Source organism: Prionailurus viverrinus, unplaced genomic scaffold, assembly GCF_022837055.1.
Source record: "Prionailurus viverrinus isolate Anna unplaced genomic scaffold, UM_Priviv_1.0 scaffold_33, whole genome shotgun sequence".
NCBI classification, from domain to species: domain Eukaryota; kingdom Metazoa; phylum Chordata; class Mammalia; order Carnivora; family Felidae; genus Prionailurus; species Prionailurus viverrinus.
Window position 1 is genome coordinate 4,809,154 of NW_025927604.1, and position 26,574 is coordinate 4,835,727.

At 49.6% G+C, this 26,574-nt stretch overlaps 1 protein-coding gene across 7 annotated transcripts in view; it reads left to right on the forward strand.

The window, feature by feature from the left end:
• Positions 1-334: 334 nt before the first annotated feature.
• RNF144A (ring finger protein 144A) overlaps positions 335-26,574 on the forward strand; it is a 124,915-nt gene continuing 98,675 nt past the window's right edge. For 3 of the 7 annotated variants that reach the window (XM_047845158.1, XM_047845162.1, XM_047845157.1), the window contains exon 1: positions 335-526. The gene's annotated coding sequence lies outside the window, so the exon portion shown is untranslated. Of the gene's footprint in view, positions 527-1,462; positions 1,483-3,413; positions 3,429-3,503; positions 3,639-23,214; positions 23,423-26,574 lie in introns of those variants that run through there. The other 4 variants (XM_047845160.1, XM_047845165.1, XM_047845164.1 and 1 more) reach the window with 4 other exon arrangements.

A 26,574-nucleotide genomic window follows, 5' to 3' on the forward strand; every position in this document is an offset into this window, starting at 1 on the left:
GCCCTCGGCCGTGACCGCCAGGTCCTCAGCCGGCAGGGATGCGGCCGCGGTCCTGCGGGCTCGGGTCTGGCCCGGGGCGGCGCTCTCCGGTCACCCGGCTGAGGGTCGGAGGGGGTCACCCGCTGGCTTCCCAGCCGGCTGACGCCGCCCCCCTCCCCCGCCCCCTCCCGGGTCCCGGCGGCCGCAGACGAGGCGGGACCCCGCGGTCCCGGGCGCGCGGCGGGCGGAGGCGCCGCCCCGGGCGGGCGGGCGGAGGGCGGAGGGCGGAGGGCGGAGGCCGGGCGCGCGGCGGGCGGCAGGGGGCGCTGCGCGGCGGGCGGGGGCGCGGGCCGAGCCCGGGCGCCCGCGTCTTTGTGCCGCTCGCCGCCGCCCGCTCTGCCCCCCGCCGCCGGTGCGCCCCGCTGGAGGGCGGGCAGGGGATAAAGGGCGGCTCCGGCGGGCGCGGGCACCGGACAGCGCACCCCGCACGCGGCGCCGGACACCCGGCCTGGGCGCAGCCCCCGGAGCCCCGGCCGCGCGGGACCAGGTGGGTGACGCGCGTCGCTTTGTGTCGGCGTCGCGGGAGCGGGGCGCGGCCGGGGGTGGGGTGGGGGGGGAAGGAGGGATGCGGCGGGGCGGGGCGGACCCGGCCGGGGTCCCGGGGCGCTGGGGTCGGGGCGGGGACGCGCAGGCTCCCGGCCGAGGGCGCCACCCTGGCCCTGCCCTGTCCCTCGGTGGCCCCGGCGCCTGGCGCGGGTCTGCAGCGCGGCGACCCCGGCGCTCCGGCAGGCGGGGGGTGGGGGGGGAGGGCCGCGGGCCGCCGGGTGGGACGAGCGCGAACCGGCCGCGCGCGGGAGGCGGCGGGGAGGGCGGCGCGGCCCGGGGCGGCCGGGAGCCGCGCGTCCTCCGCTCTGCCCATCCCCGCACCCCGGTGACCGCGGCCGCTGCCCTCCCGCCGCGCCCTCCCCCTCCCGGGGGTCTGGGCGCTCCGCCCTCCGGCGCCGCACTCCCTCCCCCCCCCCCCCAGCACCCCGGCACCATCCTGGGCGCTCGGGCCAGGCTCCTGTCCCGGGGACCAAGGGGCTCCCTGTTGTACCTTCGTGATCTCCATAGTCAGGTCTAGAATGGTCACTTCCAAAGTTCTCTCTCTGCCTTTCTTTGCAGCGAATAATAATAATAATAATAATAATGCCCGTTCAACAAATACCCGGTGCTTGTCTTGCGCCGGGCGGAAGTCCGGGTAACGGACAAGGGTTGGATAAGGCTCCCCAAGAATATCCCGAGTGGGTGCCCTGGGGGAGGGGGCCTTGGCCCCGGCACCAGAAAGACATCTGACTTGGACATCTTGCAATGAACAGTTCTGGCAAGGAAGCTCTTTGCTGGGAGCGGGGCCTGGGGATCTGTAAGGACACATTCTAGTGAATGGGGCGGGGTGGGGGGGTGCCCTTAGGAGGGAGCGGCCAGCGGAGGAGCTGTGTGCTGAAGAAAAGGGCAGGGCCCAAAGTAAGTTGGTGCGGATTCCTGTGGAGCTGGAGTCCCCGGGAGGGAGAGGAGGGTCGGGCTGCCGCGTGAAGGAGGGCTGTTGAGTCAAAGCTGGAAGGCGGGGCGGGTCCGGGTGTCCGGAAATGCACCTGGCGGGAGGGATCTGCCTGGCCCAGCAGCGGGGTGGGAACCACGGTGTGCAGGGATATTTTTTTTCCCTGGCACCAGGCACCTGGTGTTTCCTACTTTTCTGGTTGACTTTATGGTTTTTGTTTTTGTATGATTTGTAAAGAATGCAAAGGAAATTTGGAGACAAATCACCATCTTTCAAACTCGGGGCTGACTTTGGTCTCGATCCAGTGGCCGTGGGAGCCCTTGAGGGTTTCGGAGGTGGAGGAGAGTGAGCGAGCTGAACGCTGCTTTGTGTGATGAGGGGGGTGTTGGTGCAGTGTGCCGCCTGGAGAATCCGACCCACCTCCCCGCCTCCCACCTACTGGGACGTGGGCTTCCCCCTCCACCACTTCTGGAAGGTCGGGCACGGATTGCAGACCTCGTGAGAAAACGGGACGCACATAACCTAATTTTGATGGGGTGGGAATTTTCCAGATCCAGCAGAATTGGAGTTTGGAAGTTTACGTGTTTAAAGGGGCCCTGACACCAATGCCAGTGGGCCTGGAGAGCTACCCAAGGGCGGACTCAAACGCTGAGGGCTGAGCTGAGGCCACGAAGGCGCACCGTGGGCACCCACAGGCTGTGCCTGGATGGGGTCCTGACAGCCGGAAGGCCACTTTCAGATGCGTGTTTGATCAGCGTGTTTGGTGCCCCTGGTTTGATAGTGTGTAATTCCCGCGTCCCGGCTGCACTAGAGGACGGTGCTTCTCCTGTGGACCCGCTGTGGTTGGGGACTTGGGAGGGACCCCACGCACTCTTCGGCTGAAGCTGCTGACGTTTGGCGGGTGAACTTGGGGCTCAGCCAGAAGCTAGGAGCCACGTCGCTTCTTTATTCCGTTGTGGTTCATAATTTGGCCCTGCTGTCTTCTTTTGTTCAAATTTCTCCTCTTCTTGAGAGCCCTTCTCTCTGGTGGTGGAGACAGGAGGGGGTCGTGTCCTTGCAGACTGAGGATCCCAGAGCTGGATGGTCATTACAGATTCCTAGCCCAGCCACTCGTTGTGACTTGGAGAGGAGACAGGCCTGCGACCCCAGCCTGGGGACCCACGCACACAAGGGCTATGGCTAGTCTGGGCCCGGCATCTCCTTTCCTGTCTGCTGTTCCTTCTGTTCTGCGCTTGGGCTAGGCACAGTGGAGACGAAGTCAGCTCCTCTGGGGGTCTGGTGGTCTGGAATCACTCAGGATGACAGTGAGGCTCAGACTCTTAACAGGTCATCTGACCAAGCATGGAGTGCCCCCCCCACACCCAGATTTCTGGAGGTGGGACATCAGAGGGAGCCAGGGGGCCATGAACAGAATGGAATGCTTCTAAGGAGGATGGACCCTCTCCGGGTAGCCTCCTACCTTGGAGATCCAAGGACTAAGTTGAAGGTGCCTTTCCTTAAGACTAGAAAAGTTGTTTGAGGTCATCATTCTCGGGACCAGCCTCCTCTGTCCTTTGTTTCTGCATTGCTGACACACATGAACAGCTTTTCTTAATTAGGTGATGAAATTCAATTGCAGCAACTGTTCACATACCTGCTGGGGATTATTCCAGAAGGACAGAGCTTGCCCAACTCTCTGACCCCGCTACGGGACTGAGAGCGAGTGTCTTAACCTTCTTGCGGGACCCCAGTTCCTTCAACTGTAAAACTCAGGTGTTGGCCCGAATGATTTCCAAAACCGAGAAAGAACAGTGGGCTGCCTTAAACCCACAGCAGCAGTGGGCTGCTTTTCCGGGAGAATCAGCCTTGCAGGATAACTCCCCAGATGCAACCAATTTTAAGGATTTATCAAGAAGAGCGTCTTCCCTTGCAGGTGATTATGTTGAGAGGTAGGCTTTGGAGAGGGTGGTTCTTGGTGATGAGAATGTCCATCTTCCTTCATTCCCAGAATCTAGAACCTGAGTTGGAACGTGTTTCCTGGATGGCCTGTGGACTCGGAGAGCAGGACTTCCTCTGCAGAGCAGGTTGACAAGCCGGATGTACTGTTAACAGAGAAAAATAAGTTCCCCCCGGATGGTGTGAGGTAGTGTGTCGACCAACATTTCAGTCTCCTAGCGTTAGCCGTAGGGAGAGAGGAAACCATAGTTCACGTTCAGTTAGCACGTCCTGTATCAGCAGGTGCTGGTCGGGCCCTGGCGGTGGACCCAGTGTTCACACAGCCCCGTGGGAGAGGCGCTCCTGCTGTCCCCGACCTACAGGGGAGGGAAGTGAAGCCGAGAGCCATTGGGTTGGCCAAGGCCATGCACTTGGTACATGTTGAAGCCTGTGTGAGACCCGGAGTCCTCAGGAAAGGGTATATTCTGTGATGTTGAGGGCGGAAGCACATTGGTAGATTGTTCTATGGCTGGGGCTGGAATGCAGAGTGAAGTGGGGCGTGGCGAGGAGTCTGCCCGTTAGAGCCGGTGATGCCAAGGACTTGAAGGATGAGTCTGGGTTAGCCAGGCCACTTTGGAGGCCCAACGTCAGATCTGGGTCTGGGAACAGCAGGCAGTAGCCAGGGTGGGCTGGGAGCTTAGAGCCCCCGGCTCTGCCGTGGTCTTGTTCTCCAGGAGGCTGGCTGTCTCTGAAGGCTGTTCCAACCAAGATTCTCCGGGCAGTAAAAGAGGTGCTTTCGTTTCTGGTGTCTTCTAGAAGCTCCTGCCTGTCTGGGGGGTGGGGAGGGGATGGGCTCACTGTGTAGTTTTAGAGCCTCTGCCCCTCCCATTTCCCTTCCCACCCACCAGGTCTGTGGGCTGGAGGAGATTCGGTTCAAAGAAGGTGAGCGGAACCACAGGCAGCAATCCAGGAACTGCCTCTTGTCTTCAGGGCCCCCTGCGCAAGGCCGGGCCCGTAGCAGCCTGCCTGCTGTTGAGAACCTCCCAGTCGGTCGTCAGCCACATCCTCTGTAGGTGCGGGCTTCGGTAGCTTCTGCCCCCACAGGCACAGCTCTGTGGGTGGGAGCCTGAGCCCAGACCCAGCAGAGCAGAGGGGAACATTCCAGACCCACAGAGTTGCTGTGGATGGTGGCCCTAGGAGGGTTATTGCTTCCGCGGGGTTTTGTGTCTGTCCTCGGAACGCCTCCCACTACGTGGTTTTCCTGGGACCTTTTTGGGTACAGTTCTTTGGAACGGGGTGTGTTTACTTAACGCTGGGGGAGGCAGCGTGTTGAGGTTATCAGGAGGGCGGTGGGCCTGTGCAGGCTGCGTCAGACCAGGAGAGAATGCCTCTCAGACCTCCATTGATCTGTTAGCCATGCAGACAGGGAGGGCGCCCGCCCTCCCTTCGGTCCGTCCGCATCCAGGACGTGTGTTAGGGGGCCAGCAGTGGGTGGGGTGTGGTCCTTCCTACTTGCCCCCGGAGGCTGGCTTGTCCACAGCTCTCCCGAATTCCACCTGCCCTCCCCTGCTCGCCCACCCCTCCTCCCATCGAGGCTTCCTACCCTGCGGGAAGGGTAGCCTGCTGATCAGGGAGGCCGTCACTCTCCCCTGGTTGGGGGTGGTGGGACACGTCCCCTTCACAGAAACGTGCAGACCCCTGCGTTAGGCACCCTCCTCTTCATCCGGGTAAAACCTTCTCTTCGGTAGGTGTTCTGAAGCCAGAACGATGCAGGTGTTTTTTGACTTTCTTGGGAAGCTTTGTGTGACACCCACCCGGGTCCCTCATCATGTCTTGTCACTTTGCTGCTGGGACACCCTCGGCTACCTCCCTCGCTTGTCGACTAAGGGGGGGTGCAACCTTGGTTGAGCCTCCGGGAGTCTTCATCGCTTGGCCCCAGCCCGCCTCTCCAGTGCGGTTCCCCCCACCCCCCACGGTCTCCAAGCGTGTGCCCCGGAACGTTCTTCTGCCGTCTCCGTGGGCCACATTCCTAGCGGTCCTTCCAGGCTCAGCACACGTACCGCCTTCTTTTCAAAGCTGCAGGATCATTAACGTGGGGATCGTGGAGATCCACCCACCGGGGGCTGGCATCTTGCAGATGGGACACTGGCGGTGTGTGGAGCACAGGACAGAATGCCAGCCTCTTCCCTGCCAAGTCCTGGCTTTCTCTGTCTCCCATCCGCGGGCCAAAATGTTCTCTCTACCAGGTGCTTCCATGGCAACTTTTCCTTCAGAACCTGTGATTGCCCTTGAAACTCTCTAATCTAATTTTAGTGATTTATGTAACCGTTTTATTTCCTCTGCTAAACCGTAAGCCCTACAAGGGTAAGAACTTACTCATTGTTGCATTCTCTCTGCGCACGTCATGCAGTTTCTAAATGCGTGTTTTTTGTTAAGTGGCTGAATACAAGATAAACCTGGCTCAGAAGGGAAACCTTGGGTGGATTGTTGGTGAAGAAATCGGATTCCAGTTTATGTTCTGTACTCCAGCTTGACCTGAGCAAATCGAGAGGGTTCTCTCTTTGGGAGGTGAGTCTGAGCAGCGCGCTTGTAGGACGGTGAGAAGCTGAATGCAGGGCAGGTGGGGGTCGGTTGGGGTCGGAGAAGGGAGGGCTGTGGGCTCCAGCCCTGTCGGTCAGGGATGCAGGGAGGAAGGCCTTGCCGGTCCTGGGTCCTCCAGTTGTGTAGACAGCAGACGACGTCAGTTTGAGTGTGAGACAAGAGCTCCTAGTAGGAGACTGGGTTGCTCTGGGTAAAAAGGTGGCCGGAGTTCCCAGGAAGAGTGTTTGTCGGGTAAATGCGCTGTGGGCCCCTGAATCGCACGGTTCTTCACCCGGAGGAATCACAGAGCAGCTGCGGAGATCCTCTCGCTGCGTGTAGAATGTTCCGTGTGTTCTCCGCCTCTGAGGAGTCTGTTGAGTGCCCTGCACCCTCCTTTGGTCTGCGGTGACACCTCCCATTCTGTGGCATGACACAGGGTGTGGCGCCCAGGAGCGGCTTTGCTTCGGGAGGCGTGAAGGCGTGGGGGGACCCTGAGGGCCGCCGTTGGTTATGTCAGCGAGCAGGTGGAGAAACCGTAAACCGACGCTTCCCGACGCCCTGATGGCCACACGGTGTGTCCTGGTAGCAGGCACGCTCTAGCACAGCGGAATTAGGAGCTTCCGGGAGGCTCTGACCCTGATCTTGAACTTGTTGGCTAAAACCGTGTATACGTCTTCCTAATTGCTTGACAGGCAGGCAGCCCCAGTGCCCCGTGTGGATGAGACCGCTCCGCTGAGATCACACTCACCTCTTCCTTCGTTGTGTCTCCACGAGGCATTAGCCGCAGGCCCCTGGATCCCAGGCCCTGTGGTTTCCGGAGGCCAGAGGGGTGGCGGACAGGGCCCAACGTTGCGGAAGAAGGAAGAGAAGAAGGTGTTTTTATCCCGTCGGCTGGTGGCACCTGAAGAAGCCACCTCTGGGTCAGGGTGCGCTCAGTGCGTGTCCCGCCAAATTCCTGTGTGGAAACCTCATCCCCAGTGCGATGGGGTGAGAGGCGGGGCCTTTGGGATGAGCTTAGGTCGTGAGCGGGGGCGCGCTCATCCACGTGATCAGCGCCCTTATCACCAGGCCCCAGGGAGCTCCCTCGCCCCGTCGGCCCTGTGAGGACACAGTGAGTGGATGGCTGTCTGGACCGGGCGGCGGGCTCTCCACAGACACCCCGGATCTTGGACTTGCGGCCTCCAGCGCTGCGGGAAGTGAACGCTTCTGTTTACCAGCCACCCATCCTGTGGGGTTCTTGGCACGGACAGATGCAGGCAGCAATGGCTGGTCGCCAGTCTGCTGGTCACATCTTGACTCGACCGCCTGCGGAGACCCCTAACAAGGTCACATTCGCAGATACCGGGGGTTAGGAGTTCAGCGTCCCTTCTGGGGACACGGTTCATCCCATGGCACCCCTACCAGCGTCAGGTCCTACACGCTTGTGTGCATTCGTACGTTACTGTATGTCTGGCCTGCAACGGAGCACCTGTTAACACGCACTTAGCGTGTTTCTGGGTCCTCGACGGCACGGGGGCCGCTCCGTGCTGCTGGCCAGAACCGGGTTCCGCTCTTGCTGTTACCTGCGTCCTCAGCGTGCTGTCTTTTGCCCCCATGCTGGGTACCCCCGGGGTCCAGGCAGCTCTCCCCAGCTACCGGCTCACATCCGTGTCTGAGGTGGCGTGAGAGGGGGGCCGCGTCTGTCCTGTTTATCAGGGAAGAACAGGCTTTTCCCAAAGCACCACGGCACAGGGCGTCTGGGTGGCTCAAAGCGTCCGACTCTTGATCCCCACCCAGGTCATGATCCCATGGTTCGTGGGATCGAGCCCCGCGTCGGGCTCTTGCTTGGGATGCTCTCTCTCTCTCCCTGTCTCTTTGCCCCTCCTCCTCGTGCACTGCTCCTCTCTCAAAATAAATAAACTGAAACAAAACGCAATAAACAAAGCACCGTGGCTGCCTCTGCACGTGTCTCCTTGAACCGGGCTGCCCGGCAGGTGAGAAGCAGCCAGAACCTGGAAGACCGTCCCTGAGAGACTGGACGGGACAGACCATGAAGCCAGCGCCCCAGTGGTGCCTGGCCAGACTGTGCTGTCATAAATTGTCCCTGCTTCTCTTATCTGTTCTGTGATAGGCAGGAGTCCTCAGGGGACGAGGTCCAGACCAAGGTGCACGCGGCTTACATGTTCTTGGTGTCTTGCCAATGTAAGGTGAGCACCCTGAGTCTCCTCTGAGTATTTGTGGTTTCAGGTGCCCTGGGCACCAAGGAAATCACCGTCCCGTCCTGTTGATTTCTGTATGCCTGCGCGTCCGGCACCGGCTAAATACCTGTGGAACTTAACCCGGCATCTTCCCCGTTCAAAGACATCTGAGGCCAGAAAGCAATCTCGTCCATTCCTTCTTTTGTTCTTTTGTCCATTCATTTGGCAAACCTCCTCGGTTCCAAGGCAGATGAAGGAGTACGGGGCGAAGGCGAGGACAGGGCGCGAGGGAGGGAAGGGGGCCGGCGAGGCCCTTCCAGAACAGATGGGGTGCGCTGTTCTGCAATCAGCAGGCAGGTATGCGCCCCGTAAGCTTTTGGAATTTCATACATTCCAGTTTCATGGGCGTAAAAACAACCAGTCGGGACACACAGGAATCCCTTTTCACCGGGCATCACCGCTCACCCTGCACTCTCCCTATTTGTGAAGGAGCTCGACACTTCAGGTGCGTGCTGTTTTGTTTTGTTTTTATGTTGAATGAATATTCACTGAGCCCTCACCCAGGTACTGGGCTGGGGACTATGCAGACGGGAACATGTCTCAGGAGGAAACGTTTTCAGTTTATTCTGAAATGGACGTGCTCTTCCCATAGCAGCATGGTGGCCAGGGGGACGGTTCTTATCTGTTAATACTTTAATCGCTCCGGAGACTCTTTCTCCGCTGGCCCCACGCCCTGCGTCCGTGACAGTGACCTTGTTTTCTTTCGGTTCCTGGCCACATGCAGTGGGTGCGGACTCTCTCCAGGGGACCAGCTCACGACCAGCTCGGGCTGTGTCCCGCCGGCCGAGCACACAAGGCTGCTCCCTGGAAGATGGTGTTTATCTAGGGGAGGCAGGACCTCCTCCTCCGGGTGGAGCAGAAGCAAACCGGACCGGACAGGCAGAGGGGAGCGCAGGTGGAGGGCTGGGCTGCCTGGGCGGTAGCTGCCGGCTCGACGGGCTCCCGAGCCCCGTGCTGTGTGGCCCGTCCCGAGGGACCCGGTCTGTGAGCGTAGAGTGTAGACAGCACCCAGGTCTCGAAGATCTACTGTGAAAGACAGAATATGCATGTGTGAAATATCTCAGTAATAACTTCTGTATCAATTGCATGTTGAGATAATTGGACTTTATTTACATACAGTGTTGACTAACCCTAATTTTCCTTGCTTATTTTTCCTTTTTAAAAAACCGTGCCGGAAAGTTTAAAATCACAGATGTGGCTCACGTCATATTTCCTTACTGTACTTGCCATAGTGCTGGTCTGGAGGGACAGGGCCGAATACCTTTCTTTGGAGGTCCACGGGCCTTCTGAACAGCTCCTGCCCCTCCCCCACCCCCCCATAGAGGGCCCGTGCGTCCTCCTCGGACGGGGGTCACCAACACCGGTTGGCTGCACAGTAGCGTGTCTGGCCCTGATTTGGGCCGTGTTCTCATTGTCACTCTGCAGTGACAATGTCTTGAGTTTAGCCCCAGATACTTGGGATTCCTGCCTGATTTGGCACATTTGTGCCTCCCTCGGATGTAGCCTGTGTCATTCAGATTCAACTCTTCAGGGGACTGGGCTCAGGTCAGTATCCATTCAGATGCACATATCCTCGGACTTTGTTTTGTTTTGTTTTTTTCAGTGTATAAAATGAGGGGGTCGCGTTGGACAAACTTAACACCACGGTCCTTGAAATTTGCCTCCACTGTCACCTTGGAAGCGGGTTAACTGCCACAGGACCTCCTGATTGTCCCCCTTCCCTGGAGAGGGAGCCCACCTGTCACTCTCACAGCCCCTGCTGTGATTTTTCCGGAACATTGGCCCTCTCCCTGCCCCCCTGCAGGGATCAAGTCAAGCGTACTCCGGATCTCCCACAGGGTAGAGCCCAGCGAAGGCTGGTTGAGAGAAGCCTGTCCCCACATTTTGTCACTCTAGCACCTGCTCCCTAAGTCAGCGTGTCTCAGCTTAGTCTTAGAATACGAAACTGAGCTGCCCACCAGCTGGTGAGCCCCTCGCCCAGGACAGCTCTCCCCGACCTCCTCCCTGCCGCTTGCCTCATTCCTGGAAGCAGTGCCTTCCTCACGGCACCCCCACTTTTCCTCAGGGCACCCCTGCTTTCATAGCCTCCCAGTGATTTCCTCTGCATCTCGGAAGCATGTGGGTTCCCCTGGCTGGTTCCACTCTCTGTCCTGTTGTCCCTGGCTGGCTGTGTTTCTGGCCGTCACCTGACACGCCCCTGTGGTCCAGGGCATCCCAGGGTATCCACCGCCCCCGCGTCACCTGCTCCTTCCTGCATCCCTGCTGCCTTCTGTCCCGGTCATCCTGCCCCTCTCCCGCCTGAGCTGGGACTCAGACTTCCACACTTATTTGTCACTCTTTCTTGGGGTGAACGTGCTGCCAGCTGGGCTCCTCGAGGGATTCCCAGCACAGGACCTGGTCCGCTTAGCTTCAGGACGTTAAACTTTAAAAAAAAAATTTTTTAATGTTTATTCATTTTTTTGAGAAAGAGAGACAGAGCATGAGCCGGGGGGCGGGGGGGGGGGGGCGGCGGAGAGAGAAAGAGACACAGAATCCGAAACAGGCTCCAGGCTCTGAGCGGTTAGCAGAGAGCCCAACGTGGGGCTCGAACCCACGAACCTTGAGATCATGACCTGAGCTGAGGTTGGACGCTCAACCGACTGAGCGGCCCAGGTGCCCAGTATATTAAACTTGTAACTCAACTCGATACATTAAAAAATACAAAGGGTCTTCAGATCTGCCCCAGGGTTTATGTGTTCGGTTTTTCTAAAGCCTACTCTAAGGTGATTTTTAAGACTAATGGCATCTATAAACTGACCCCAGTGGCAAACACCCTTAGCCGAGCTGCTAGTAAAGAGAATCATCTGGATGCCACAAATGTAGTTTGTGTGATTTTCGCTTCAATTATATATGGATCTTTCCATGTATGAGCTCTGTCTACATTATCTACACCATACTGTTTCTCTAGAAGTCAGTGTGGTTACAGTATAACTACCATTATGTGATAATAAATAACTTGAATGGTCAGAAAGATTTTTCTTGGTAAAGATGAACTTCTTATGTAAAAGAATTTCTAAGAGGAATAGGTTAAAGGCACATTTGCTAATACGAAGTGGGCTCTGAGGCAGAGCAGGAAGTGGTTAAGAATAAATTATGCTGCCTCAGCAGAAGCTGTCTGAATACGGCTGGGGTGGGGGAGGGGACTGCTTAAGGATAAATGCATGATTTTCTTTTCTTTTTTTTTTTTTAAATGCATGATTTTTATTCGGGACCGCAAATACTTCAGACAGTTGCACTCTGGGCAGCGTAGCTCAAGGAAGCCATAGTAAATGTGGACAAAAAGAAATCTTCAGGCCCAAATGTTTCTCTTGTTTGTTTTTTTAAGCAACAGCCCCAAATGGAAAACATCTAAGTATGGTTATGTAAATATCCTGCTCTGATGAGATAAGGTTTTTGGAGATTGTGGACGTGGGAAAATGTTCGTAATATATCATGAAGCGAAAGCAATCAGGAGACTGAACTACTGTGTACAATATGTGTTCAACCTTGGAAAATATGCTGAGGGAAGGGATCATAATTCATAAGGACTGTGGCGTTTTCTTCTGCTTTTGACTCTTTATTGTGGTTCTGTCTTATGGTGAAATACGTGATTTTGTTTTTAACATTTTTTTAATTGTAAATCTTGCCCACCAACACACCTGCCTACATTTTGTTGGTTCAGAAGCAGCAGATACATATTTCAACAAATGAGTCAACTGTCTCCGGCCGGACGTGGACACTTCGCTGCCGTGGGTTTGACGAGGAATGGGTAATTAACAAGGAGAAGGCACCCTGTTATTGATAAATGGGAAAGAAGCCATCGGAACGCACACATTTCCCCCGCGGGGGGGTTTACGTCACAGCTGTGCAGGTCTGACCAAGGGCAGCTGACATCAGTTGGGTGTGACGGTGTGGCCCGAGGAGCACCTTACGGTTCAGCCGCTGTGGTCATGACTTGAGGGGAACGGAGCACGACCGCCAGGCAGGGGCTCCGGGGCTTTGGATCCTGTTCCAGTCAGTGCCCACGGGATCCTCTGCAAAGACCTTGAACCTGTCTGGAAACTCCCCATCTTATTCATCTAAAAAGTGAGAATAGTACTTGGATGACTGCCTTTTCCGGGCTCCTGCAAGGATGAAATCAACCGTGATTAAGAAAACTTAGAGAAACCATTTAAGGCGTGTCCAAAAAGCAGATTCACAGATGACCCCTTGGGTTTGGCAGGTGCGAGATGTGAGGAAGTGGGGAGGGCTGCGGACACTCCAGGAACGCTGTCTGCTCTCCCCAGATTCATCTGGAAAACACCTTCTGGTTGAATAAAATACTGCACTTCTGGTCTGCGAAAACGGAAACCATTAGGCCCATCAAGGCTGCTATTATTTTCTCTAGCTTTTCAACTAAAACTAGGGCAGGCTAAATGAAATGATGCCGTATTTCTTCCTTTCCCTGTTTTTCTCTTTTGGTGGTGGTTTTCCTTCAAATTTTCAGTGACGATGCCAGCAAATGTGGCATTGCTGGTGGCAGGACGTGTGCCTGGCCGTGGGCTGAGTTCGCCACAACTTCTTATGGAAGGCATACACCCCTGACATCTTCTGGACCCATCATACCCTTCACGATTTTAGCCTGACTAGACGTTTATCAATTTTATTCATCTTTCAGGGAACCAGGTCGTGATTTCCTGTTGATGATTTCGTTGATTTCTGCACCAAAATTTATGTCTTTTCTTATGCTTGTTTGAGCTTAAATTGCTTTCCCTTTTTTTTTTTTTTTTTAGTTTATTTATTTTGAGAGAAAAAGACAGAGAGACAGCGCGTGCGAGCCAGTGGGGAAGGGGCAGAGAGAGACGGGGGAGAGAGAGAATCCCAAGCAAGCTCTGCACCAGCAGCACAGAGCCCCATGTGGGCTTGAACTCATGAACCGTGATATCATGATCTGAAATCAAGACTCGGACACTTAGCTGGCTGAGCCACCCTCGCGCCCCTTAAATTGCTTTTCTAACTCTCATTTCCTAAAGAAAGGTTGGAGTACTGACTTTAGATTGTTCTGATTTTCTAATATATGCATTTAATACTACAAATTTCCTGGGGTGCCTGGGTGGCTCAGTTGGTTAAGCATCCGACTCTTGATTTCAGCTCAGGTCATGATTTCACAGCTCATGGGTTGAAGCCCAGTGTTGGGCTCTGGGCTGACAGCATGGAGTCTGCTTGGGATTCTCTCTCTTCCTCTCTCTCTCTCTCTCTCTCTCTCTCTCTGCGCCCCTCCCCCACTTGCTCGTGCTCTCTTGTACACTCTCAAAATAAGTAAATAAAGCAAAAAAAATACTACAAATTTCCCTGTAAATACTGCTTTTGCCACATTATACATACTTTGATAAGTTTTTTTTTTTTCATTCAGCTCAAAATGTTTAGTAATTTCTTTTGAGGCTTCTTCTTTGCCCCAAATGTTATTATTTTTTTTTAAGTTTTTTTAAAGCTTATTTATTTTTGAAAGAGAGAGAGCAAGTGAACATGAGCTGGGGAGGGGCAGAGAGAGAGGGAGACACAGAATCTGAAGCAGGCTCCAGGCTCTGAGCTGTCAGCACAGAGCCTGACGTGGGGCTCAAACTCAAGAGCTGTGAGATCATGACCTGAGCCAAAGTCGGATGCTTAACCAACTGAGCCACCCAGGTGCCCCTGCCCCAAATGTTATTTAAAAGTCTATTTAATCTCCATATATTTGGGGATGTTCCAATTTTCTGTCATTGACTTCTGGTTTAATACCATTGTGATGTGAAAACAAAGCTTATATGATTTTGGCTTTGATTTTTATTTACTAAGGTAGCGTTTATGGCCTAGAATGTTCCCTATGAGCTAGAGGAATGTGCATTCTATTGCTGTTGGATGGAATATTCTATGTGTCAAATAAATCAAGTTGACTGTTAGTGCTGCTTGGGTTAGCTATGTGTTGACTGATTTTCTGCCTTCTGGATCTGTCAGTTACTGAAAGGAGGGTGAAGTCTCCAGCTATGATCGTGGATTTGTGTATTTCTCCCTGCAAGGTCTGTCAGTTTTTCCTTCTGTATTTTGATGCTCTGTTGTTTGGTACATACATGTTTAGTGTTATCATGTCTTAGAGAACAGACCCCTGTATCCTTATGTAATGTCCCTGTTTATCTCTGATGATTTTTGTTCTGAAGTTGGCTTTGTCTGAAATTAACACAGCTACTCCAGCTTTCTTTGGATTATGGTATATCCTTCTTTACCCCTTTCATTTTAACCCGAGCCTTTTTATTTACGGGGTATTTCTTTAGACAATATAGAGTTGACTCTTGCTTTTTTATCCACTTTGAAAATCTCTCTTTTAACTTTTATCCAGTGTGTTCAGACGGTTCACATTTAAAGTGATTGTTGATACAGTTGGATGGATATCTACCATGTTTGCAATTTTTTAAGATATTATTTTATTAAACATTTTTTAATGTTTTTATTTATTTTTGAAAGAGAGACAGTGCACGAGCAGGGGAGGGGCAGAGAGAGAGGGAGACACAGAATCGGAAGCAGGCTCCAGGCTCCGAGCTGTCAGCACAGAGCCTTACGAGGGGCTTGAACTCACGAACCATGACATCATGACCTGAGCTGAAGTCAGACGCTTAACCAACTGAGCCACCCAGGCACCCCTTAAAGACTTTATTTTTAAGTAACCTCTATACCCAAAGTGGGGCTAAAACCCATAGCCCCAAGATCAAGAGTTGTATGCTCCACTGACTGAGCCAGCCAGGCACCTCGTAATTGTTTTTATCCATTACACCTGCTCTTTTTCTCCCCCTCCTTTTTACTGACTTCTCTGCTTCTGAGTATTGTATATAATTCCTTGTTATCTCTTCTGTTAACACATCAGTTATACTAATTTCTAACATTTTCAGTGGTTGCCCTAGAGTTTGCAATACACATTTGCAAGTAAACTTAAGCCCAGTTCCAAATAATACTCTACAGCTTGATATGTAATAATGTTATCTAAGATACAGAGTATTCCTTGTTCTGGTCTCCCTTCCCTTATGACTTTCCTGTCATTCATTTCCCTTATCCATATGCTATAATCACCCAATACGTCGTCGTTGTTATTGTTTAAGCCATTTTCTTTCAGATCAATTTAAAATAAGAAAAATAAAGTATTTTAACTTGGCTTGTCCCCTCTCTCTCTTCTTGTGTTTATGTTCCTCTGAGTTTCTAACATTTGAACTCTCCTTCTCTCTGAAGAACATTTAACATTTCTTGGAGTGCAACACAGTTGGTCCCACATTGGTCAGTTTTTGCTTATCTGAGAGTGTTTCTTTTTTGTCACTTTTGATGGATAGTTTTGCTGGAAATAGAATTTCAGGTTGCTGGTAGGTCTTCTTTCAATGCTTGAAATATTTCACTCTTTTCTTCTTGCTTATATGGTGTCTGAAGGGAGCTCAGACCTGATTCTTTTTCCTGCTCCTCTAAAGTACCAGTGTTTTCCCCTTCTCTGGCTTTTTTTTCAAGATTTTCACTCTGTCTTCGATATTTGCCATTGACCGTGATATGTAGGTGTACATTTTTTTTCACCCTGCTTTGTTATTTGAGCTTCCTGAATCCAGGGTTTGGCATCTGTCATTGATTTGGGAAGTTTCTCAACCATTCTTGCTTCAAATATTTTTTGCCCCCATCCTCTCTTTTCTTCCCAGTATTCTGGTTATGTGTATGTTATGTATTTTGAAATTATCCTACGGTTCTTGTATGTGCTGTTCTTTTATTTTTTCCTGTTTGTATTTTAGTTTAGAAACTTTTCTGTCAAAGTCTCGAGGCTCACTGCCTTTTCTGTCTGCTGTGCTCAGTCTACTGGTGAGCCTGACAGAGGCATTCTTCATCCTTTAACTGGGTTTTCTTTCTGCCCTTGTCTTTGATTCTGTCTTGAAAAGTCCATCTCCCTGCTGGTTATAACCCGTGTGCTCGTCTGCTTTTTCTCGTAGTGCCTTTAACGCATTCATCCCAATTATTTGTAAGTTCCCTGTCGGATGGTTCCAGTATCTGTGTCCTGTCTGAGCTTGGTTTCGATGTTTGCGGCCCTTGCCGATTGGGATTTTCCTTGCCTTTTGGCCTGCTTTGTGTATTTTTCATTGTCGTCGATATCTGGGCGTGATGGATCTGGTGTAGGAAGTGACCTCAGTGTGAGGTTTCAGGTTCATCTGGATAGGAGCTGAGTTGTGTTCCTCGAGGGCAGAAGCGGTGGGTGCCGGATGCCCCAGGTCCTCTAGGGGCCCGTTTTCATCTGGCCTGTGGTCTTCGGGGGTTTCTTCCTCGTTCAGCAGCGTCCCTTTCTTGCAGCTCTTTGAGCTGTCACCCATCGTGACCAGATGGGACCCTGTGAACGGACGCTAAGTTGAGGGGCAGGAAAGCGTTCTCTACTCTCAGGATTCAACCCCAGGCTTCCAGCAGGCCTGTGTAGCCAGCCCTCTCCAGTGTTTCTGAGCCCTCTTGCCGCTCCTCAGGTGAGCTGAGGAGGAGGTGGGGCTGGGGTCGGGTCACTGTCCTTCGTCAGGTGGGGAGACTGTGTCACGTGGACCACCCCACGCATACTTCGCTTGGTTACTCTCCCCCCGGCCTGAGCTGGGGCTGGGGATGTTCTTGGCCCTTTGCCGTGCGATCCTGGTGGGACTCCTGGTGGGGCGGGGGGGGGGGGGGGTCAACCCACAAATACGTGGGGCTCTCTCAAGACTGTGGCTCCTCGGAGTTTCCTTTTCACTCTCGAGCTAGTGCATCAGACTCCAGCACTTCGTGACCGTTGCCATGCAGGTGTTCCTGTCAGTTGTGGCCCTGACAGCCAGCAGATCTCGGCTGTGACTCCCTTTGTCTCGCCTCTCGCCAGATTTTGGGGGGATGGGTTGCCCTCTGCCCCGTTTTCCGATGGTTGCCAGAAGCCCTTGATTCTTGGTTTGTCCGACCTTTTCTCGCGAGGATGCGACCAATGGCCTCCCTGCGCTACACGTGTTGGACTTGAAACTTCAGACTCCCACCCTCCAAGTTTTATACCCACACGTACTCCTCTGTCTCGCTCACGTCTCTGCCCTCACAGGCCCCTTGAAGGCGTTGGCCGTGGTAGAGGACAGGTCATAGCTGGACACAGGACACACTGCAGCGTGAAGCCAGCCAGTTTTGTGGGTCTGGGCTGCGACTTTCTGACCTCTGAGTAAGAGGTAATGAACCCTCTATTCCCTTCCAGCTCTGAATCTAACATTCTGTTTCTTCTAAATGACTTAGGACACCTTGCAAGATATTCTGCACAGGTTGTGTGTTCAAAATTTCCGGTTGACTGATAACTTTTGCACTACTGAGCAGAAAATGCTTCTCTGGATAATCTTTGCGGGGATCGTTTCATTTCTCTGTCATCTTTGGGGTGTGATGTAATGGGTTTACAGATATTAGGCTTTTCAAATATTTCTGAAAAAAAAAGTGACAGTGAATGACTTGGATAAAATATTTCCGGGAAATATTTGATTTATGTTAGGGTTTTTTTTTTTCTTTTCTTTTGTTTTTTTTTTTTTTAAAGATGCCAAAACATTTTATTTTATTGTATTTTATTTTAAAGTTTATTTATTTATTTTGAGAGGGAGGGCAAGAGAGCAGGGGACGGGCAGAGAGAGAGGGAGAGAGAGAAAATCCCAAGCAGGCTCCATGCTGTCAGCACAGAGCCCGATGTGGAGCTCAAACTCACAAACCGTGAGATCTTGACCTGAAGCCGAAACCAAGAGTCGGATGCTTAACCGACTGAGCCACCCAGGTTCCCCCTAAATGTTAGTTTTTTAAAATGAAGTACAGGGGCGCCTGGGTGGCTCAGTCAGTTAAGCGTCCCACTTCGGCTCAGGTCATGATCTCACAGTTCATGGGTTCCAGCCCCGCATCAGGCTCTGTGCTGACACCTCGGAGCCCGGAGTCTGCTTTAGATTTTGTGTCTCCTTCTCTCTCTGCCCCGCCCCCACTCACACTCTGTTTCTCTCTCTCTCTCTCAGAAATAAATATTGAAAAAAAAATGAACTACAAGAGAAGCCAGCTATAAATGGTCACTGACTGTGTTATCCCAATTTTATGAAAGATCCAGAATAGGTAAAACCATGGAGGCAATGCCGATTGCTGGCTGTGAGGAACTGGGCAGGGGGGGAGTGGAGAATACCTGTTTAGTGGGTAATGTGTTTTATTTTGGAATGATGGGCATGTTTTGGAATCGGATGGAAGTGCTGACTGCACAGCGTTGTGAATGTGGTAAATGGCACTGAATCGTTCACTTTAGTATGGTTAATTTTCTGTTATGTGAATTTCACTTCAATAAAAAATATATAGTACATTAAAAATGAAAAAACCCAGTAGTACAGGAACTTTCACAACGCAAAGCCCTTCTTTCTCCTGCCCTAGGCCTTTAGCCTCCTATCAATTTCTTACATATACTTGCATACCGGCCCCCCTCACCTCCCTTTTTAAATGGGAAATACGGCCTATTACTTTTTTCTACTTAATCTGGAGATTTTTTTCCCCCTATCAGCACGTAAAATCTACCTTATTTGTTTTCAGACTACATAGTCAAAGGAATTATTTTCTAAGTTCTTTAAAGTTGGTGTAGGCTTTATGTCATCATTCCATTTTTTTTTTTTCCCTGCAGTAACGCCTGTACTATAACAAGCTTCTTATTTTGTTCCTAATTCAGTATCCAGTCGGGTAAATCAGTCAGCCCTTTGTGCAAGCAGGTTTAAAGCTGAGAATCAAATTCCTTTTTATGAGTCATTTCTCAGAATCAGGAATGATGGTGGAATTAGCCAAATGCCTTCTATCACAACAGGAGAATTAAAAAAAAAACAACGCATTTAATTAATTGATAGTCAATGAGCCAATGAATTTGTTCCATAGCTAATTTCACAAATGTCTCCATTACTGGAGAATGTATTTTATTTTCCCCCAGAGGAGACAACGGTGGAGTAAGTCATGCCTGTGGGGCTCTCTGTCCCCCAGCGTGCACGACCACTAGTGACAATGCCCGTAGACAGAGATCGCTTTCTTGAAGCTGGACAAGACCTCTATTCATAATAAAGTCAAACAGATGGCACATGCGAAAGCCTCCACTCATTGTGGCTGCACAGGCCGAAATGCATAGATCTGTGTTGATTTGGGGAACAGTAACTTCCACGTTAGGCAGCAGCTAAAAGAAATTCTCAGCTTGGGAATGGAAAGATTGGGGAGAAGCAGAGGGATTGCCTTTGAATTCCTTTTGTGTCTGTGTGTGGAAGGAGTTGTAGGTAAGTGAGCACGAGCCTGTGCTGATGACTGCTTAACACCAAGTCTGAAAGTGCATTCACCACGAAGAGGGGGACAGAGGAGACAGAGACAGCAAGGAGAAGCCTGAGCTTCTACTGACTATTCTCCGCACAGATGTCAGAGCAAGCCTCACACCAAGAATTTGCTTCAGGGACCTGAGAATGCAAAGCAGTGGGGTCTTTCTGTGGGATTTAAATTTTTTTTTTTTTAACGTTTATTTATTTTTGAGACAGAGAGAGACAGAGCATGAATGGGGGAGGGGCAGAGAGAGAGGGAGACACAGAATCGGAAACAGGCTCCAGGCTCTGAGCCGTCAGCCCAGAGCCCGACGCGGGGCTCGAACTCACGGACCGTGAGATCGTGACCTGAGCCGAAGTCGGACGCTTAACCGACTGAGCCACCCAGGCGCCCCTCTGTGGGATTTTAATTCAGACTTGCAATATGTTGTACTTAACATGGTCTTTGGTGAGGCCAAAGAAAACTAATTATTTTCCTTCAATGTGTGTTATCTCATGGGTAATACATCAAAAATCTTTAGCTCTAAAAACATAAGAGTTGTAAAGGCAGAAAGTAAAAAAAACAAAAAACAAAAAAAAACCAACAAAGAACAAAAAAACGCAACAGTTCAATTAGAAATAAAACGAAGGGGCGCCTGGGTGGCTCAGTCGGTTGAGTGTCCGACTTCAGCTCAGGTCATGATCTCACAGCTCGTGAGTTGGAGCCCCGCGTCGGGCTCTGTGCTGACAGCTAGGAGCCTGGAGCCTGCTTCGGATTCTGTGTCTCCCTCTCTCTCTCTGCCCCTAACCCACTCGCATTCTGTCTCTGTCTCTCTCAATAATAAATAAACATTAAAAAAAAATTTAGAAGGAATAAAATGAAGAGTAAAATTCCCTTTAGTCTAAAGTGATTATCAGCAAGTTTTTTTTCTTCTTTTACGTTTTTCTAGAACCTTTATGTGTGAGTGTCTTACTTAAATGTATATTCACAGATTGGATTATTGTAAAAATTGTACTGTGTCCTATTATTTGCTGTTATGTCATAGACATCTTTTTATACCAACCCCTGTAGGTCTGGCTCATTCTTTACTTGTATGGATGACACAATATAATTTATTCAACTTGTCCCTCCTGATGAGTATTTAAGTAGATTTCCAGTATTTGCTTTTGCAAATAAGTCTACCAAGAATATGTTTTTACACACATAGGGAATATTTTTGCCGGTCTATCCATAGAATTAATGCTTATGGTGGCATGTGTGGGTCAAAGGTACTCATGTTGTATATTTGGATCTGTTTTTAATTTATTTTACAAATGGCACCCATTATCATACTCCTAAGAAAATAAGTGGAAGTTCCTCTCACACCACACTCAACAATATTGAGTTTTTATCCAGCAATGTTGCATTTTTAATCATTGCTGCTCTGATGGCATCTTTTCACCCCATTTCTTTAATTAGGAGTGAGATCCAGCATCTTTTCAAATACTTATTCATGTTGTTTCTCTTTGTCTATTTGTTCACATCCTTTTCCAGCTTTTCTATTGCAGTGTTTTCTATTGTTATTTTTTCTCCTTTTTCTCCTTTGTCAATTAGGGATGTTAATTGTTTATTACATATAACAGGAATGATGCCAAGTTTTTCACTTATTTCTTATTTGACTTATGGTATTTTTTTTTTACCATCTAGAAACCCAATTTTTATAGTTAGATCTTTATGACTTCTTTACTTTTGAGGTTTGCTGGTAAAGTTGTGGTTTTACCTCAAGGCATTGTTAGGAGGCACAGCCCATTTTTTTCTCATGTGCAGCCTGTGTCCCAACACTAGTTGCAAAAGACCAGTCTTTCTCTAGTTGTTTGGAGACCACAGAGTATCCACATAGAAGATGCCACGTGGTAGAGGGTGCAGGCAGGGCTGCCCCTGCCCAGCTGTCTGGCCACGGACTAGGGTTTTACCTGTCTTCTCATCTGTGAATACAGCCCTTGTGCAGTGACTGTGTTCTTGCCAATGTGCACCTGCTACTGGGTCAGCGAACACATTTATCAGGATGGGGCCGATGCCTCTTTCTTCTCCTTGCTGCTTCTAGACCACTGCCCCTCTTCCTCCCTAAATATCCCCTGCTCCCTTGAAGCATGAGCATCAGACTTTCTCATCCCCATCCCCTCTTGTTTGAGCCTTATGCTGACCCCCCCGGCCCTCCTCCATGCCTACTGAGGATTTTACCAACAAGTCCCATGTCTGCCTTCCTGTTCCTGCATTTGCAGTATCTGTCTACACAGAAGATCATTCTAAAAGTAGGACCCTGTTTAAAGTCCATAAAGAAATAAAGAGAAGTAGGTTCCTGTTTCTCCCTTGCCCTCCTTTCTGGTCATCTTGGCTTCTGTCTCACGGCAGCTGCCTGTTCCCGGAGTGGTACCTGGTGGTTCTGACACCGGGACGCCTAGCGCCCACTCGGATCACCATCGTCCCCCATGGTAGCTATCCTCGTGCACCGGAATACTTCATCCCTGCTGTGACCGGTGGCCCTGCTTCCTTCTTGGTGTTCGCTGCCCCCTTACGTACGACCCCACTCCTTTTCTTTCTGGAAAGTGGTCCTTTCTCCTCCTTCCCTGGTTACCTGGCAAAAGCCAGCTTTGGCTAAAACACGGTTGTCTGCTGCTGTGTGCTTGCACCTGGGCTGCTGCATGGGGCTGGGCGCAACGCTCATCCCAGCCCCCTGCCACCCTGTGTCTGACCACTGTGCTCCCTCGGCAGGCTCCAGCAGTCCCGGTGTTTATCTGCTATATATGTATGTACATGTAATATCTGACTGTATGCATGTGTGTGAATATAATACCTGTGTGTGTATATGTATATATGTAATATCTGAGTGTATGTACATATGTGCACATGTATAATATCTGAATGTACATATACTATCTGAATGTCATTATGTATGATACCTGAGTGTATATGTGTGTGTGTGTGATACCTGAGTGTGTATATGTATATATGTAATATCTGAGTGTATGTACATATGTGTACAATATGTGAATGTATATATAATATATGAATGTCATTATGATACCTGAGTGTACGTATATAGGTGTGTGTGTGTATATACATAATACCTGAGTGTATGTATATATGTAATATCTGAGTGTATGTACATATGTGTACATGTATAATATCTGAATGTACATATACTATCTGAATGTCATTATGTATGATGCCTGAGTGTATATGTGTGTGTGTGTGTGTGATACCTGAGTGTGTATATGTATATATGTAATATCTGAGTGTATGTACATATGTGTACATGTATAATATCTGAATGTACATATACTATCTGAATGTCATTATGTATGATAACCTGAGTGTATGTGTGTGTGTGTGTGTGTGTGTGTGTATGATACCTGAGTGTGTATATGTATATATGTAATACCTGAGTGTATGTATATATGTGTACAAATACAATATGTGAATGTATATATAACATATGAATGTTATTATGATACCTGAGTGTACGTATATAGGTGTGTGTGTGTATATACATAATACCTGAGTGTGTGTATATATGTAATATCTGAGTGTATGTATATACATGTACGTACGTAAAATCTGGGTGTATATATATTTAATATCTGAATGTCATTATGTATATCCGAGTGTATATATGTGTGTATATGTAGAATACCTAAGTGTATATATGCATATGCGTATACATCAAATTTCTAAAGGTTTTGAATGCTTATCCCTAGCCCCGTTTTTTTTAGTGATTCTAGCTGTTCTTTGGTGAATTAATTTAACGAAGAAGAAGCTTATCCATACGTGCTAACAGGACCCGTTTATGTATTGACGGACATACAATTGGTGAAAGAAATAAGTGAGTAGAGTAACCTCTTTAATGCGTATTTTTGCGCCAGTTTGGCTTTCTCAGGCTATCCCAAACAACCGAATCCTTTGTTCATAATTCGATGTGGCGTCCGTGTTCACATAAAGGAGAGAATTAATGAAACTGAAATGACCACAGGGGCGTACTCTTACAACAGGAGAAGCCTCATCCCATACTTTAGTCCAGCATATTTGGTTCCAGCAACGAACACTTCAAATGGCAACCACTAACACAGTTAAGTGTTTTTAAGCATTCAAAGGGTAACGGATGGACGTAAAGATTCCTACAACGTCTGAACTCCTTCAGAGCAAAGTCGTTTCCCATCCATTTTAATTTTTAAGTTTTGTTTTTCTTTTTCGTAATCTCTACACCTAGCGTGGGGCTCCAATTCCTGACCCTGAGATCAAGAGTCGCACAGGCCTCCGACCGAGCCGGCCAGGCACCCCACATTCCATCCATTTTTGTATCACTCCTACACGAGATCTCAGCAGATGGTAGGAGGGCAGGAAAGGTGGATCCCTGAGTAGCTACCATTGGTGTTTCGGCCACACTGCAGTCTGTGCGTTCCTGGTACCCTGCAGAACTGTGCACTAACAATAGCAGGGCTTGTGGGGAAATGTCAGGATAGGGACTGGCCACTCACTCTCCGTGCAGCTTCGTAGGCAGAGCACTGCTGAGAGCTGGATACCCGGGTGATCGAACCCCGGCTGGAGGCTGCCACAAGTCCTACTCAACACGGACAGGAAAGCCACCGCAGGAGATGCTACAGCTCTTTCATTCCTGCCTGTGTTGTGCCGGGGCAGTGCAGGGGCCAGCAGCTCCCTGGCAGTGGGGCTCTGGAAAGGTGGGGTCGGGGGGGGGGGGGGGTTGCAACCTGTGAACAGCCCACAAGCCACGTGGGCTCACAGCGCACCCCTCTGGGTTGAGAGCTCTGCATGCAGCCTCCCTTTATAAATCTTTGTAAAAAGCAGCTAGAAAAATCTCCTTTGCCAGCGCACCAGCTGAGCGGAGAGCTTTTCCTTTCCTGCCGGAGATTATAATTCTACTTCCTGGCTCTTCTAACCTGGGAAAAGTGCAGATGCAGGTAGTAGAAGACTGTCTCGTATTGTGCGTTGTTGGAAGCGTCCGAATGTATTGCCAAGTAAAGGTGGACAGTAGACTTGCAAACAATGGGATCATGTTTTCCGGAGTCCGTATCTTGATGCCTCGGGACCAAGGAGGTGTAGCTTTCTGCGGGTCAAGAGGCTTGCTCTGTGCAAGGGCCAGGTGATGCTGGGGGCAGGTCGAACTCTCAGCCTTAACATGGAAGGCTTTGGACTCAGGCACTCGGACGTGAACATCGCAAGAGAATGCATTTGGGAAAGCTTGTTATGGGAGAGAGCAGCAAGGAAGGAATAGCTGTGGGTTTATCCATCAGGATGTATCTCCTGTCTACTCAGATTTAAACGTTGCCTGCCCTCTGTGCCCCTCTTTGAAGTGACTAGAAAAACAGAATTGATTTTGTGCTTTGCTCCCTGACCGGAGATGCCTAAAAATAAGCCAAGTTCAGATGCTGGTGTTGAGTTCCTGAGCAGACACTGTACTTGAGGAAAGAGAGTTTGGGAAATTCAGGAGTTATCTTGCCTTACTATTTTTTAGACTTTTTCCAGTTTTTTAAAGTTTATTTATATAAGTAATCTCTACGCCCAATATGGGGCTCGAACTCATGACCCTGAGATCAAGAGTCACATGCTCCACCAACTGAGCCAGCCAGGTGCTCCTGATGTGTTTTTTTCTTTCTTTCTTTCTTTCTTTCTTTCTTTCTTTCTTTCTTTCTTTCCTTTTTAAAGTTTATTTATTTTGAGAGGTGGGGGCAAGGGGCAGGGAGAGGAGAGAGAATCCCAGCAGGGTCCACGCTGCCAGCACAGAGCCCAATGCGGGGCTTGAATTCAAGAACCTTGAGATCATGACCTGAGCCAAAACCAAGAGTCAGACACTTAACCAACTGAGCTACCCAGGTGTGCCTCTTTTTAAATGATAGTTTCATTGAGGTTAAAATTCATCATTTTAAAGTATAGTTGACCCTTGGATCACATGGGTTTGAACTGCCCGGGTCCACTAGTATGTAGATTTCTTGTGCTAAATACAGTCCAGGGCAGTCAATGTGTTTTCTCTTCCTTATGATTTTCTTAACAACATTTTCTCTTCTGTAACTCACTTTGTGTAACAATACAGTATATAATACATACAACATACAAAATATGTATTAATTGAATGTTGGACATTTTTTTGTGCTTATTGGACATTGAACGGCTTTTTTGGAGAAATGTCTTTTCAAACTTTTTGCCCATTTTTGATTTGGGTTATTTGACTTTTTACTGTTAAGTTGTATGAGTTCTTTGTATAATCTAGATACTAGGTCCCTGTCAGACATATGTTTTGTATGTATTTTCTCCCCTTGTTTTTTTTTTTTTACTTTATTGATGGTGTTTTTTGACACATGAAATTTTAAAATTTATTGTTTATTTTATTGTTTGCACTTTTGGTGATATATTTAAGAAACTGGTACCTAATCAGAGGTCACACGGATTTACTCCTCTATGATCTTTTTCTAAGAGTTTTGTAATTTTAGCTCTTATGTTGAGGTCTGACCCATTGTGAGTTAATTTTTTATGAAAGTTATAAGGTCTGTGTCGAGATTCATTTTTTGCACGTCAGCACCATTTGTTGAAAAGACTGTCATTTGCCCCTTAAAACGTCGTGGAATTCTTGTCAACAGTCAATTACCCATGAATGTATGGGTTTATTTCTGAACCGGCAGTTTTAATCCAGTGATCTCTATGTTCTTATGCCAATACCACACTATCTTGATTACTGTAGCTTTTTTTTGACAGCGGGAAGGGCCACTCCTCCAACTTTGCTTTTCTTTTTCAAGGTTCTTTTGGCTATTTTGAGTCTCTTGGATTTGTATAGGAATTTTAGGATCAGCCTGTCAATTTTGAAAAAAAAAAAATGAAAAGAAAATGGGAAACGGATTTGAATAGGGATTACATTTGAATCTGAAGATCAGTTTGGGGAGGATTGCTGTCTTTACCGTTTTCTAGCCTATGTGCACGGATGTCTTTCCATTTATTGAGGTATTTGAAGTCTTACAATGATGTTTT